The sequence below is a fragment of the Nerophis lumbriciformis genome, linkage group LG07 (assembly GCF_033978685.3).
Source record: "Nerophis lumbriciformis linkage group LG07, RoL_Nlum_v2.1, whole genome shotgun sequence".
In the NCBI taxonomy this organism is placed as follows: Eukaryota; Metazoa; Chordata; class Actinopteri; order Syngnathiformes; family Syngnathidae; genus Nerophis; species Nerophis lumbriciformis.
Window position 1 is genome coordinate 11,570,001 of NC_084554.2, and position 12,500 is coordinate 11,582,500.

The 12,500-nt window shown below is 39.7% G+C and overlaps 1 protein-coding gene across 2 annotated transcripts in view; it reads right to left on the bottom strand.

The window, feature by feature from the left end:
• dlgap1b (discs, large (Drosophila) homolog-associated protein 1b) overlaps nt 1-12,500 on the bottom strand; it is a 327,908-nt gene that overhangs the window by 208,338 nt on the left and 107,070 nt on the right. For both annotated transcript variants that reach the window (XM_061965826.1, XM_061965825.1), the window contains exon 2: nt 3,831-3,908. The gene's annotated coding sequence lies outside the window, so the exon portion shown is untranslated. The remainder of the gene's footprint in view (nt 1-3,830; nt 3,909-12,500) is intronic.

Here is a 12,500-nt window from a genome sequence, read left to right on the forward strand (position 1 = left end):
TATGTACCTTTCAGCATTAATGGTGCCTTCACAGATGTGTAAGTTACCCATGCTTTGGGCACTAATGCACCCCCATACCATCACAGATGCTGGCTTTTGAACTTTGCGTCGATAACAGTCTGGATGGTTCGCTTCCCCTTTGGTCCAGATGACACGGTGTCGAATATTTCCAAAAACAATTTGAAATGTGGACTCGTCAGACCACAAAACACTTTTCCACTTTGCATGAGTCCAACTTAGATGATCTCAGGCCCAGAGAAGCCGGCGGCGTTTCTGGATGTTGTTGATAAATGGCTTTGGCTTTGCATAGTAGAGCTTTAACTTGCACTTACAGATGTAGCGACCAACTGTATTTAGTGACAGTGGTTTTCTGAAGTGTTCCTGAGCCCATGTGGTGATATCCTTTAGAGATTGATGTCGGTTTTTGATACAGTGCCATCTGAGGGATCGAAGGTCACGGTCATTCAATGTTGGTATACGGCCATTCCGCTTACGTGGAGTGATTTCTCCAGATTCTCTGAACCATTTGATGATATTATGGACCGTAGATGTTGAAATCCCTAAATTTCTTGCAATTGCACTTTGAGAAACGTTGTTCTTAAACTGTTTGACTATTTGCTCACGCAGTTGTGGACAAAAGGGTGTACCTCGCCCCATCCTTTCTTGTGAAAGACTGAGCATATTTTGGGAAGCTGTTTTTATACCCAATCATAGCACCCACCTGTTCCCAATTAGCCTGCACACCTGTGGGATGTTCCAAATAAGTGTTTGATGAGCATTTCTCAACTTTATCAGTATTTATTGCCACCTTTCCCAACTTTGTCACGTGTTGCTGGCATCAAAATCTAAAGTTAATGATTATTTGCAAAAAAAAAAAAATGTTTATGAGTTTGAACATCAAATATGTTGTCTTTGTAGCATATTCAACTGAATATGGGTTGAAAATGATTTGCAAATCATTGTATTCCGTATATATTTACATCTAACACAATTTCCCAACTCATATGGAAACGGGGTTTGTACATAGTGAAACCCAATATCTAAATCACATTTAAACCAGTGTGGGTGGCACTGGGAGCAGGTGGGTAAAGTATCTTGCCCAAGGACACAACGGCAGTGACTAGGATGGCAGAAGCGGGGATTGAACCTGGAACCACGGCCACTCTACCAACCGAGCTATATCGCCCCCATATTATTATGGTGTGTGTATAAGGTAAGACATATTATTTGGTGTTTTGTTTCGCAATAATATGCAAAACCAACTTTTCTTACCTTCTGGTACCTGCTCATCCGTATTTGGGATCTGCATAAATCCGGAAAAATTGCGCGCTTCCGCCTTTGTAGTCCGTGCCGACACCATAGTCGATAAGCTTCTTCTTTTTCTCTATCTTCTTGTTGTGCGACATTCATCCTCCGCTGTTGCCATTTCTAATATAAAGTAGTGTAAAGTTCTTACTTATATCTGTCAGTAAACTCGCCATGAAAGCGCTAAAACATACCGGTGTAGAGAGTTTATATTATTCACCCAAGGAACTTTAGTTATTAGAGAGTTCCGGTCGGACGGTTTTTCACGGGACACATTTCCTGTGTTGTTGTTGTTTCCAGATGAGGAGATGCTGCTCTGTTATTGATTGAAGTAAAGTCTAAATGTCATTAAAATAGTTAGCTCCATCTTTTGACACTTCTTCTACTCCCGTCCTTGCACGCTACACCGCTACAACAAAGATGACGGGGAGAAGACGCTGTCGAAGGTGAGCCACGTAAATAAGACCGCCTACAAAACGGCGCATCCTGAAGCGACTGTCAGAAAGCGGCTTGAAGATGATCTGTAAAACATCATCTATGCAACATTTTGACCAAAGAACCACCATTACATGTTATGTAGACTGTGGGTGCAGGTGTAAGTCAGCGCTGCCTGTAGGAGAAAAAGTCACCGCCGCTGTCCACGGCACAGAGGACGAGCACCAGCGGACAGGGGCGGGGCATGTGCTGACGGCGAGACACAGCTGGCAGGTGATTAGATTTTACAGGTGTTACGTGTTAATCTAATCATCTGTTGTCTTTAACAGTAAGCGGCCGGGGAGCAGAGCGAGAGAGAGGATTGGGAGTGACGGCAAGAGTCACGACATGCCGAAAAACACTTTGAAAAATCTTGTTACAAACATTAAAGCTTTGTTAAACCTGCACGCTTGGCTCTTGTGCCGTGTCTATAGTGGAGCTGCTAGGAAGCGACTTCCATATAGACCACAAAGAAGTGTTTTACATTTGGAAAATAAATAAATAATATGAGCCCTTTAATGCGCCTTTTGTATGAAAAAAGATTGAAAATAGCCCATTCATCGGCAGTGCGCCTTTATAATCCGGTGCGCCCTATGGTCCGGAAAATACGGTAAATGTATTTTTTCACATTTTAAAGGCCTATTGAAATGCGATTTTTTTATTAAAACGGGGATAGCAGGTCCATTCTATGTGTCATACTTGATCATTTTGCGATATTGCCATATTTTTGCTGAAAGGATTTAGTAGAGAACATCGACGATAAAGTTCGCAACTTTTGGTCGCTGATAAAAAAGCCTTGCCTGTACCGGAAGTAGCAGACGAGTAGCGTGACGTCACAGGTTGTGGAGCTCCTCACATCTGCACATTGTTTACAATCATGGCCACCAGCAGCGAGAGCGATTCGGACCGAGAAAGCGACGATTTCCTCATTAATTTGAGCGAGGATGAAAGATTCGTGGATGAGGAAAGTGAGAGTGAAGGACTAGAGGGCAGTGGGAGCGATTCAGATAGGGAAGATGCTGTGAGAGGCGGGTGAGACGATATTCAGTTGGGAATGACTAAAGCAGTAAATAAACACAAGACATATATATACTCTATTAGCCACAACACAACCAGGCTTATATTTAATATGTCACAAATTAATCCCGCATAACAAACACCTCCCCCCTCCCGTCCATATAACCCGCCAATACAACTCAAACACCTGCACAACACACTCAATCCCACAGCCCAAAGTACCGTTCACCTCCCCAAAGTTCATACAGCACATATATTTCCTCAAAGTCCCCAAAGTTACGTACGTGACATGCACATAGCGGCACGCACGTACGGGCAAGCGATCAAATGTTTGGAAGCCGCAGCTGCATGCGTACTCACGGTACCGTGTCTGCGTATCCAACTCAAAGTCCTCCTGGTAAGAGTCTCTGTTGTCCCAGTTCTCCACAGGCCAATGGTAAAGCTTGACTGTCATCTTCCGGGAATGTAAACAATGAAACACCGGCTGCGTTTGTGTTGCTGCAGTCGGCCGCAATACACCGCTTCCCACCTACAGCTTTCTTCTTTGCTGTCTCCATTGTTCATTGAACAAATTGCAAAAGATTCACCAACACAGATGTCCAGAATACTGTGGAATTTTGCGATGAAAACAGACGACTTAATAGCTGGCCACCATGCTGTCCCAAAATGTCCTCCACAATCCGTGACGTCACGCGCTGACGTCATCATACTGACACGTTTTCAGCCTAATATTTTGCGCAAAATTTAAAATTGCACTTTAGTAAGCTAACCCGGCCGTATTGGCATGTGTTGCAATGTTAAGATTTCATCATTGATGTATAAACTATCAGACTGCGTGGTCGGTAGTAGTGGGTTTCAGTAGGCCTTTAAAAGGTATGTTAAAACTGTGCTGTTTTAAATCACTTACAATTCAATTCCAAAGGAGCAACCATTTGAGATAGAAGCGTTTTGAGTGGAGACGTCCGTCACAGAACCAACTAAGCGACTAAGTAAAGGTACGACTATACATCAGCATCCGGAGTCCACACACTGACCTGCTCTTATTGTCTCATCTTTCCAGGGCTGTGTTTAATTTGGCCGCCTTTGTCCTCGGTGCGTGCACATCTCTCCACCTGCAAGTGAGCAAATCAACACCCACAATCAACACTTGAGCGAGTCATCAGTGGTGAATCTGAAAACTAGCTCTCGCTGAATCCTCATTTGGAAATATTGTATGTAATAAAAAAATAAGAAAAAGCGCACCAAATCCCCAACACTCGGACCTGAAAAGATAATCGAAACGCTCCGTCTTGGAGCCGAGTGGTGAGATTAAAAGAAATTAAAGCGGCCGTGGGAACGCGAGCAAGGATCAGTTGTGTTTGGCTGCACGATCACGCCAATTGGTTGGCTTGAGCGTAAATCCCGGCTCTTCTGTTCTTCGGCCTGAGAAAGAGAATCTGTGGCCAGCGCGAGGACGGAGGAGATAATTGAGGGCGGCGTTCTCATTTTAAGATGATTTTTTTCCTCCCAAAGACTCGCATACTGAACTCAGGATCTTCCGATCTGGGCATCGTGCTGACTATTTCGATACCGATCATCCATGAGTGAGATCTGCCTATACCATACTTGCCAACCTTGAGACCTCCGATTTCGGGAAGTGGGGGGTGGGTGTGGGGGGCATGGTTAAGAGGGGAGGAGTATATTGACAGCTAGAATTCACCAAGTCAAGTATTTCATATATATATATATATATATATATAAAATATATATGTATATGTATATATATATATATATATATATATATATATACACACATCCTGAAAATATGCACACAAAACTGTGTTTAGATAATTGATACTTCAAACTTGCATAAATAAATATTAAGGAATATAACATAACTTGGCTTCTGAGAGCTTCAAAATGTAATGAATAAAATGCTAGAGTTGTTGATAAACAAGCAATTATTTTAATAATTAAATATGGTCATTTTAAATGAATTATTATGATCATTTAAAACTAATTATTTCAAATATGTTTATTTTAATGTGTAATTCTATGGCTGGATGTAATAAGGAGTCAGAAAAAATACAAATAAAAATACAATTAATTTTGATGTTTTTAGCAAAATACAGTAAAAATTTATTTAAAAATTTTTTTTTTAATAAATATATTTATTTTTAGGTAAGATAAACATAATAATACAATTTATCTCTAGTCTGGATGATTTAGTTCTTGTTTAACTGTTCTGTTGTCCTCCCGTCGTGAAAAAAAGGCTGTCCTCACTCAGGTCCGCATGGAGCATGGAGAATCGGGAGATTTTCGGGAGAATATTTGTCCCGGGAGGTTTTCGGGAGAGGCGCTGAATTTCGGGAGTCTCCCGGAAAATTCAGGAGGGTTGGCAAGTATGGCCTATACCGATACTGAGACCAATTTCATGTATTAAGTGTAAATGTCACTACAAACCCCAAAACCAGTGAAGTTGTCACGTTGTGTAAATGGTAAATAAAAACAGAATACATTGATTTGTTAATCCTTTTCAACTTATATTCAATTGAATAGACTGCAAAGACAATATATTTAATGTTCGAACTGGAAAACTTTGTTATGTTTTGCAAATATTAGCTCATTTGGAATTTGAGGCCTTTCAAAAAGGCTGGAACCCAATATGTTGAAAGAGCCATATTGGACCAAAAATACTAAAACAAATCTGTCTGGAGCCACAAAAAATTAAAAGCCATATTACATACAGATAGTGTGTCATGAGATATACATTGAATTAAACTAAATGACCTCAAATATACCGAAAATGAGGCCTAATGATGCAATATGTACATATAGCTAGCCTAAATAGCATGTTAGCATCGATTAGCTTGCAGTCATGCAGTGACCAAATATGTCTGATTATCACTCCACACAAGTCAATAACATCAACAAAAACTCACCTTTGTGCATTCACGCACAACGTTAAAAGTTTGGTGGACAAAATGAGACAGAAAAAGGAGTGGCATAAAACACGTCCTAGAAAGTCGAGAAAGTTGTACATGTAAACAAACTACGGTGAGTTCAAGGACCGCCAAAATTAGTAGGACAAAATGGCGCTCGCCAAATACTCGAATCAGTGAAGCATGTTTAATATAAACAGTGTGCTTTATAACAATTAGGGAGGTTTGTGTCATGTTTGTCCTCCTACAGAAACCATATTAAAACAAAAAATATATTTTTTTCCCCTCATCTTTTTCCATTTTTCATACATTTTTGAAAAAACTCCATTGAGCCACTAGGGCGGCGCTAAAGAGCCGCATGTGAGCCGCGGGTTGCCGACCCCCGGCCTATACCGATACTGAGACCAATAACATGTATTAAGTGTCAATGTTACTACAAACCCCAAAACCAGTGAAGTTGTCACGTAGTGTAAATGGTCAATAAAAACAGAATACAATTATTTGCAAATCCCTTTCAACGTATATTCAATTGAATAGACTGCAAAGACAAGATATTTAATGTTCGAACTGGAAAACCTTGTTATGTTTTGCAAATATTCGCTCATTTGGAATTTGATGCCCGCAACATGTTTCAAAAAAGCTGGCACAAGTGGCAAAAAAGACTGAGAAAGTTGAGGAATGCTCATCAAATATACATATTTGTATATATGTTAGATTTGTTGTCGCTATATTAGTCTATTTATACCTGCATTTTCCTTTCCATCCTTACACTTTCCATCATTGTAACTGAGCTACTGTGTTGAACAATTTCCCTTGTGGATCATTAAAGTTTGTCTAAGTCTAAGTCTAATCAACCACTTATTTGGAACATCCCACAGGTAAACAGGCTAATTGGGAACAGGTGGGTGCCATGATTGGGTATAAAAGCAGCTTCCATGAAATGCTCAGTCAGTCATTCACAAACAAGGATGGGGCGAGGATCACCACTTTGTGAACAAATGCATGAGCAAATTGTCGAACAGTTTAAGAACAACATTTCTCAGTGAGCTATTGCAAGGAATTTAGGGATTTCACCATCTACGGTCCGTAATATCATCAAAAGTTTCAGAGAATCTGGAGAAATCATTGATTGATTGATTGAAACTTTTGTTAGTAGATTGGACAGTACAGTACATATTCCGTACAATTGACCACTATATGGTAACACCCCAATAAGTTTTTCAACTTGTTTAAGTCGGGGTCCACGTAAATCAATTCATGGTAAGCGTAAGCACGTAAGCGATGATATTACAGACCTTCGATCCCTCAGGCGGTACTGCATCAAAAAGCGACATCAGCGTGTAAAGGATATCACCACATGGGCTCAGGAACACTTCAGAAACCCACTGTCAGTAACTACAGTTGGTCGCTACATCTGTAAGTACAAGTTAAAACTCTACTATGCAAAGCGAAAGCCATTTATCAACAACACCCAGAAACGCTGCTGGCTTTGCTGGGCTCAATCTCATCTAAGATGGACTTATGCAAAGTGGAGTGGAAAAGCGTTCTGTGGTCTGACGAGTCTACATTTCAAATTGTTTTTGGAAACTGTGGACGTCGTGTCCTCCAGACCGAAGAGGAAAAGAACCATCCGGACTGTTATAGGCGCAAAGTTCAAATGCCAGCATCTGTGATGGTATGGGGGTGTATTAGTGCCCAAGACATGGGTAACTTACACATCTGTGAAGGCACCATTAATGCTGAAAGGTACATACAGGTTTTGGAGCAACATATGTTGCCATCCAAGCAACGTTATCATGGACGCCCCTGCTTATTTCAGCAAGACAATGCCAAGCCACATGTTACAACAGCGTGGCTTCATAGTAAAAGAGTGCGGGTACTAGACTGGTCTGCCTGTAGTCCAGACCTGTCTCCCATTGAAAATGTGTGGCACATTATGATGCCTAAAATACCACAAGGGAGACCCCCGGACTGTTGAACAACTTAAGCTGTACATCAAGCAAGAATGGGAAAGAATTCCTCCTGAAAAGCTTCAAAAAATGGGTCTCCTCAGTTCCCAAATGTTTACTGAGGGTTTTTTGCAATATGTTGCTGCCATTAAATTCTAAGTTAATGATTATTTGCAAAAAAAAAATTAAGTTTCTCAGTTGGAACATTAAATATCTTGTCTTTGCAGTCTATTCAATTGAATATAAGTTGAAAAGGATTTGCAAATCATTGTATTCTCTTTTTATTTACCATTTACACAACGTGCCAACTTCACTGGTTTTGGGGTTTGTATAAGCAGGATGGAAGAAATATTGCAAAGGGTATAAAATGATAACAGTCAAACTATCTTGTGGACATTGTGTACAAATAGTCATTTGTCATGACTAATATATTAAACAAAAATACACATTAGTAGGTTTTATATAGCCAGTATTTGCTATGTAGTAAAAAAAATGCTTAAGTCATCGGTATCGTATCAAATCAAAAATACGTGACCGTATCGCCCATCACTAATGCTCCTCCAATACGCGAGGTCCGATACAGCACACCAGTGGGAGAAATGCCAACAACTCCACTTGAAAGTTGACTTTGCACATCTGCCTTGTGCTCGCCTCACTGTCAACAACTCCACGTCCGCTGGGAGGAATTTCAATTTCACACTCTGCTGGGGTGCCAAACAGATTTGGGGGGGGGGGGGGTCTGGCTTGTTAAAATAACGTTCAACTTCTGTAAACACAACCTATCAATGAAAGCATTAACAACTCGTGATCTTCATTTATTGTGGCTGGTGTCAAGTGCGGATACATTTGGCGATAGTGATATGCCGTATATCACAATATGTCATAAAAACGATAATAGGACCATTGACAAAAAAAAAGGCTCCTAATTTGGCTGTAGTCAACGTCGTGACATTAATGGTTTTACAAGCAGAGGGGCATGTTCGGCAGCGCACAATCACAGAGTACTTACAAACAGACACAGTGTGTAGACAGAAAAGGGAGAACGAACGCATTTTGGCTTAAAAACTAACGATAAAGGTGACGCTATAACACTGAAACGCAGCTCTACAAGAGGTATTTTAAACATGGCTAGCTAGCTAGCTAGCGGCTAACATCCATTCGCAGTCGGCTGTGTTTTAGGTACTTTTAAATCAATAATCCTCACCTCCATGGTGACATATAAAGTAAAGTATTCTTGTTTTTTGGATTTTTTACATTCTGGGTAATAGTACTACAAATTTGGGTATCGATTAAAAAAAACAAAAAAACATTGATATGGCAATATATCACAATACTTTTCCGAACAATATACCGGTAATTTCGGAAATGACTGGTTTAGAATGGCCAAAGGTATAGATGTGTGTGTCCAAGTTAAAGGAAACGACAGGCTGTCTTCTTCTAACATATTTATTACAATCTTTTGCAAGCTAGGTAATGTTTGCTGTGGTCTGGAACAACATGGCTGACAAACAACTATCTGAAATGCAGCCAATATTACATAGAGATAATGTGTCATGAGACATGCAAAAGTAAATTATATACAAAGAGGATACAAGTAAATGGTATTAAATGAGCTTAAATATACCTACAAATGAGGCATAATGATGCAACCTGTACATACAGCTAGCCTAAAAAGCAGGTCAGCAATAAAACATTTTTTTTTTAAAAGCATGTTAGCATTGGTTAGCTTGAAAATATGCCTGATTAGCACTCCCAACAAGTCAATAACATCAACAAAGCGCACCTTTGTGCATTCACGCACAGCATAAAACTTTTGGTGGACAAAATGAGACAAAGAAGGAGTGGAAGAAGGAGGGAAACATATCCAAATCCATTGCCATTCTGTATAAAGTAAGACACATGCTGAATAAGACATGTCTGTATATGTTATATTATTCTTTTATTTTTCCACATTTAACATATTGTGTTGAAGTTTGGGGAAATGTTTATGGAACAAACATAGACCTAATAATTAAACTTCAAAAAAGGGTCATTAGAATAATACACAAAGTGTGCTACTATGAACCTACCAATCCATTATTTATAAGTTCTAATGTGTTCAAATGTTCAGATATTGTGTTTTTAAAAACAATGAAAATTATGTTTCAGGGGAGAAAACTATAATTTACGGGGATATTGATTTTTGAAATAGGTAAAGTAAGAAGGAATATAACATTCAAATGTATTTCAGTTTTAGGAGTTAAATGGTGGAACAAGCTCAGTGATGAGTTGAAGACATGTCGTTCTTTGTTAAGGTTTAAGAAAACCTTAAAAGGTGAAATAATTGAAAAATTATAAAATATAGCAACGATTACTTTCATCCCATTGATTTTTTGAACGATGTTCCAGGCAATCTAATTTTCAGTGAATGTATAGGATAGGCAAATATAAGCTTTGGCTTCAGCCTATTCCTTTTGCGCTCATTCTTTTTCTTTTCTTTATGTGTGTAAATGTGTATGATTGTTAAATATGTATAATCCGTACTGTTAAACTGGTCACACAATATGGTTGATGGTTGATTATATGACCGAAATAAACTTATTTCATTCATTCATTTCACATGTAAACAAACTGTTGCCTCACTATGGTGAGTTCAAGGACCGCCGAAATTAGTAGGACAAAACAATGTTCACCAAATACTCTCATCAGTGAAGCATACACACAATCATATTAAACAGTGGTAAAATTGAATGCCCGGGACTTTCGATCCCTCAGGCCGTACTGCATCAAAAAGCGACATCAGTGTGTAAAGGATATCACCACATGGGCTCAGGAACACTTCAGAAAAGCACTGTCAGTAACTACAGTTGGTCGCTACTTCTGTAAGTGCAAGTTAAAACTCTACTATGCAAAGCCAAAGCCATTTATCAACAACACCCAGAAATGTTGCCGGCTTCGCTGGGCCTGAGCTCATCTAAGATGGACTGATACAAAGTGGAAAAGTGTTCTGTGGTCTGACGAGTCCACATTTCAAATTGTTTTTGGAAACTGTGGACGTCGTGCCCTCCGGACCAAAGAGGAAAAGAACCATCCGGATTGTTATAGGCGCAAAGTTCAAAAGCCAGCATGTGTGATGGTATGGGGGTGTATTAGTGCCCAAGGCATGGGTAGCTTACACGTCTGTGAAGGCCCCATTGATGCTGAAAGGTACATACAGGGTTTGGAGCAACATATGTTGCCATCCAAGCAACGTTACCATGGACGCCCCTGCTTATTTCAGCAAGACAATGCCAAGCCACCTGTTACAACAGCGTGGCTTCATAGTAAAAGAGTGCGGGTACTAGACTGGCCTGCCTGTAGTCCAGACCTGTCTCCCATTGAAAATGTGTGGCGCATTATAAAGCCTAAAATACCACAACGGAGACCCCCGGACTGTTGAACAACTTAAGCTGTACATCAAGCAAGAATGGGAAAGAATTCCACCTGAGAAGCTTAAAAAATGTGTCTCCTCAGTTCCCAATCGTTTACTGAGTGTTGTTAAAAGGAAAACACAGTGGTGTTGCTGCCATTAAATTTCAAGTTAATGATTATTTGCCCAAAAAAAAATAGGTTTCTCAGTTTGAACATCAAATATCGTGTATTTGCAGCTATTCAATTAAATATAAGTTAAAAAAGGTTTTGCAAATCATTGTATTCTGTTTTTTTTTTTTTTTTTTACGATTTACACAACGTGCCAACTTCACTCGTTTTGGGTTTTGTATTACAAGTTATAATGGACGTGCCTGTTACTACGTCACATACAGTATACTTGAAGCATGTATACAAATTGATGGAGGTCTTTGGATGTTTTAAAGCGCTTATAGGCGGAATAGAGCGACGACCATCGACTACATTATTGGCTGACTTTTGCTAGCATTTATTGAGGATTTAGAATGCATAAAAAAGAAAAACATACGTGCTCTTGGCTTCCATAAGGATTGTGAATGACAGGCACATTTATTTATTTTTTTAAAGTGCTGTTCTTTAATGCAAAACCTAAATTTCCTGCGCTGCATCTTCAGGCATATACCAACAGGGTGAAGCTTTGAATGAAGAAGGAGTGCCAGTCACCCTCCAGAAGAGAGACCTACCAGGACAAGTGGGAAGAGCAACAAATTGAAGAGGGCTATCCAATGAAAGGAAAAAGCCGTCCATATGCTGTAGTGTGATAGTGAAATAAGCCTCTTTGTACTCATCAATGTATTCCAGAACAATCAATGGGGCAAAGCGATACATAAAAGATGAGGCAGTTTGACCTCCGCACCTTAAGGAGGAGGTGCTTGGTGGGGGTCTATGTAGAAAGGAGGATTTCGAATCCATCAGGGCATACTTTGAAGTTGAGGATGAGGCTGAGGAAAGCCTTGCATTTTTTTTTTTTTCACCTCAGAGACCTGACAGTGAGTCAGCAGGCTGCAGCAGCCTGGACCTCCATCAAGCACCATCTTTGCACAAATTCAAACCGAAGCCATGATCCTCATCCCCACTGAAACTCACACCGGCGTACGCGAGCATGATGTTGATGATGATGATGATGATGATGATGGTTTGGATGAGCAGCAGGAACATATTATGTGCCAGCAGCACATGCTTCCAAGACTGATTGTGTGCATGTTGTTGAGAAACAGACAAGAAAGAGGACGAAAATAGATCTTTATCTGGGTTGATGAAAGAGAAGGAAGAAGAAAAAAGAAGTGAAAAATACAAATATATATATACAGGTAAAAGCCAGTAAATTAGAATATTTTGAAAAACTTGATTTATTTCAGTAATTGCATTCAAAAGGTGTAACTTGTACATTATATTTATTCATTGCACA